The sequence below is a fragment of the Equus przewalskii genome, chromosome 1, assembly GCF_037783145.1.
Source record: "Equus przewalskii isolate Varuska chromosome 1, EquPr2, whole genome shotgun sequence".
NCBI classification, from domain to species: domain Eukaryota; kingdom Metazoa; phylum Chordata; class Mammalia; order Perissodactyla; family Equidae; genus Equus; species Equus przewalskii.
In genome coordinates this window covers 78,769,179-78,773,642 of record NC_091831.1, presented here as the reverse complement: position 1 = coordinate 78,773,642, position 4,464 = coordinate 78,769,179, and the positions used below count along the sequence as shown (strand labels likewise).

Genomic DNA, 4,464 nt, shown 5'->3' with positions numbered 1-4,464 from the left:
CCTCACATTCACCCCTTGGAGAAGAGGAGGTAATAGGAAGATACATTTTTATTAGAGGTTGTCTCAGTATTTCCTCAAATCACATTATACACGTGTATATGTATGAATACATATATATACACACAATTAAATGTATGCATATATATACATATAAATCTCTACATTTATGAATACATACATGCGCACACACGTATAATATATATGCCACCTAATGGTTGATGAATGGAACTGTCCTTGCTATTCTATTACCCTAAACAGTGTTCAAGCGACACATCTGGAGAATGAGGAAATGTTGACTGACATTAACATTATGATGTTCACATTATTCTGTTTTACCAGCGATGTGCAACAGACTTCTGAATAGTTAAATAACTGGGTGAAAACTATTACTGTCCCACTGCAGTCATTATGAATAAGTTGCTTCAGCCACATTAGCACTCAACAAATTTAGCCTCCGGTAAATACTTCTAGAACACCCACAAATGACAGACACCATGTCGGGCGCTAGGGATGAAAAGTTGAAAAGATGTAGTTCTTAACCTCAGAAAGCTTGTCTTCATTAGAAGACAGTGGAGCAAAGCATCCCAATGTAAATAAGAACATCGCTACCATGGTCTCATGGGGGCAATAAGGGCAGTGGCAGCAAAGAAGACTATTCATTGCCTTAAGAGTTGAAATTGGTTTTTTATTTTTGTCTCTTTTTAATTTGTAAATGTTTGGTGTCCCAAACTAGATTTGAAGCCCTTGAAGAGAAAAAAGTCAGCCTTTTGTTCTCTCATGCCCTGTGTTAGCATTTACCGTCGTCATCTGCCTCCAGCCAAGCTTAGGTCCTAAGGCAGGCTACTTCTGTGTTGCATAAGGAACAATGTCGAAATGCCTCCCAGAGATGCTCTGAGGACAAGCTAACAGAAATGAGGCCAAAGTGTTTTGTCAGAAAAAAGTTTAAGAGCACTGCAGAAACACTTCACCACAACCTAATAATAGGAAAAATGTAGGAGAGGCGGAGGCTTCTAGAACATCTTTCGGATTGCAGTGGCACTCTTTGGTCTGAGAAAATATGAAAGTCCACCATGAGACACTGGCCATATCAACCAGAGACCAGGGAGCATGAGGTGAACACTGGGGAAACCAGATGCAGAAGGATGACCTGGCCCTCGCTGGAGGAGGGTCTGGTTCTCCCTGTAGGAACTGAGAACTGATCATCAGGGCACCAGGATGCCTGGGCAGAGCTTCGCTCACAGCAACATTAGGTGGAGAGGAGAGCACTTTGCCTGGCTGGCAATCACCTGGTTCCCCAAAGGCAAACATGGACTCAAAGATATGACCATCCAAAGTGGTTTGGCATGCGTGGCCAATTCCACTTGACAGTCAGCTTCCCCAAATTAAGGTTCCACTTCTGCTAGTCGACACACAAGCCGACAGCATGTTGGTACAGTCCCTTGGTTGAAGGTGCCTGCACTGGGTGAGATTGTTGATAGTGTTGAAAAAAGGGAGATGATGTCACTAGTATGAAGCAGAGCACAACTCTGAACCTCAAAAGCCTGTTTCGACACCTGCTTTTTTAAAAATTGTTTTCACAAATATCTTAATAAGTACATAAGTCATACTCCATAAAAAACAGATCCCTATAAATCACATTTGTGAGAGGATATACATTTAACCTCACGGATTCTATGGATTCTTTGCCTTGGAATTCTTTAAATTATAAAAAAAGGATTCTGTCATTTTCTATGACTCAAAGCCGCTGTCCTTTCGCCGATTGCCCATCCTTCGTATTTTCCACGCTATGTGGTAATTTCTTATTTGCCTGTCTGTATCTTCCACAGGACTGAATTTCTTGAGGGCAGGAGACCTCTCTTCTTCTGTACTCTGCTCCCAGTTCGGCACTCACAAGTGGGTTCTCAAGTTTTGATTGAGTGAATGAATGAATAAATAGATGCTGTGTTCAATACGATACAGGTAGGGTCTAGGGCTTGTAATAAGGTTCCCAGCTAAGCCAAGACTGCTTTGGGTCTTAACCATCCTCACAACTTTCGTAAGTTGTGCTCATTGTCACTGAATTTCTGGTGCCACCATCAGAAATGCTCAATATGCTCAATCAGGGCGAGGAGGGTGGGGGAGGCATCCTGCCCTCTATTTGCAGGCCTAGGCTGTGAGCTTTCTGAGGGCACGCGTCGAGTCTTAGCCATCCTTGTAGCTCCATCCCCCATCCTAACACACTGTGACGCAGAGTAGGCTCCAAACAGACTTCTCTGCACTCAAAGGAGCTGGGGCTCAGGTTCCAGGGCTACTAAGCGGCAAGCCTAGGACTCGGACTCAGGATTTTGAATTCCATGCGATTTTCTTTACATTATGCTGCTCTGCCTCGTGACATCTCTCTAGGGCAGGCAGAAATGTGTCCCCCAGGGTTCATGAGCGCTGTGGACCTCCTGAAGTTCAACACACACTTTTTTGTGTGTGCATTTTCTAGAAACAGCCTCTTTGGTTTTCTCCTTCTCTCTTTTCTGAATGGTTGGAATCCTGATGACATCCCCATATTCACATCTTCACCTTCGGAAGGTGTCTAGCTTGTCGTTTCAAATTAGAAAGAGAATTGACTTATAATAGAGGAATAATAAATTAATGTAGGAATGTGTTTCCTCTAACTTGAAAAAAATAAAGCAGATCGCTTTTCAGCCCCTTAAATATCTCTGTCAAGTGAGAATGACGTGGGAATATCATGAAGACCGTCATGACACAAATGCTTCCAGAGACTAATGCCCACTAATAACTATATTACCTTGGAGGATCACAATGTCAAAATACTCAGCTCAAAGGGCTCATTACATCACCAAATCTGAGCTGGAAAAAAACCCAAAACTACTAGCAGTGTTAGAATTATGCCCAACAGGATTTTTTCAGAATTTTTTCAATTCTTCATGGTGGTGGTTAGGGGAGGAGTTTGGTGAGATGGGAGGAGGGGAAGAAAGCCCTCAGTGATGTAGTGTTTTTCGTATTTGTTACCTAGAACCTGTGTTAGTCAGAATAGGGTTGATTGTGCTGCTGTAATGAATAATCCCCAAATCTCAGGGGTTTAAAGCCATAAAAGTTTATTTTTCTTTATACTATATGTTCACCACTGACTGGTAGGAGCCTCTGCTATTCATAATTACTAGGAGATCCAGGCTGATGGCAGCTCCATCATTTCATGACACCACTAGCTTCACACGAAGTTTCAGAGTTGACTAGGGCAAGGTCATTTCTGCCCGTATTCCATTAGCTGCAGCAAGTCGCACGGCCAGATCCAGCTTCCAGGGAGATGGGGACGTGCACCCAGAAGTGAGCCCTGGGTGGTATTTAATTCCCAAATCCTGTCTTAGGCATCCTTTTCTGTCCTGAGCTAAGTTTAAAATAGTTGTGTGGCATAGAAAGAAACAAAAACAAGTGTTTCTGCACAGCATCTGTATAACCATTGTTTATCTGATCTGGAATCGAATAACCATATTTACAATAGAGACATAAAATGCCTCTCCAAAGGACTGGGGGCTAAGATGTGTGGAAAGAATATGCTTGTTTGGGAAGAATTTATTAACATGGTGCCTCCAATTAGTCAGGAGTATACTCTATGAGAAAGCATATTGGTGACAGCTCACCTTGAGTGGTTGAGTGAAAATTTAAATATTCAAACTATTGTTGTCTCAGCAAAACGTGTGTTCACAGAATTCACAGCGCGGAGTTTCTGAAGTTTTTTGTGAAGGAATTATATTAGGTTTAAACTGTGGTGACTCTGTTAGATTGGTCACTTTCAGACCACCAGTGACCCCCTAAAAGCATCACGGCGCTGTGCTTGCTTGGGCAGCTGGTGATAATTAAAAATGACATGAAGAAAATTAGCATGCTCCCTACACAAGGGTGACACGCAAACTCGTGAAGTGTTCCATATTTTGGGGGAAAGATGAAAAAAGTTCTGTGGATGGATGGTGCTGATGGTTACACGACAGTGTGAAGGAACTTGATGCCATTAAACTGTACGCTTAATGGTTAAAATGGTAAATGTTATGTTATGTATATTTTTGTTGCTATCAGTGCCTTGGAGTCTATTCTGACTCCTAGCGACACTGTGTACAGCAGAGTGAAACGTGCCTGGTCTTTTTGTGCCATCCTCTCACCTTCCTGCGCTACATCAGACAATGCTTTGCTACGGTTCATAGGGTTTTTGTGGGCAATTTTTTCAGAAGTGGGTGGCCAGGTCCTTCTTCCTAGTCTGTCAGAGTCCAGAAGCTCTGCTGAAACCTGTCCACCATGGGTGACCCTGCTGGTATGTGAAATCCTGGTGGCATAACTTTCAGCATCACAGCAACATGCAGCTGTCACCAAGTGACAACTGACAGATGGGTGGTGTGGTTCCCTGACCCGGAAACAAACGTGAGCTGTGCTGGTGAGAGTGCGGAATCTTAACTCTAGACCACGAGGCTGGCTATGTAT

At 43.0% G+C, this 4,464-nt stretch overlaps 1 non-coding gene across 1 annotated transcript; it reads left to right on the top strand.

Annotated features, from left to right (window-relative positions):
• The first annotated feature begins 3,819 nt into the window (after positions 1-3,819).
• Positions 3,820-3,926, top strand: LOC139078385 (U6 spliceosomal RNA). Its single transcript, XR_011531310.1, has one exon. It is a non-coding gene; the product is annotated as a U6 spliceosomal RNA (small nuclear RNA).
• The last annotated feature ends 538 nt before the right edge of the window (positions 3,927-4,464 follow it).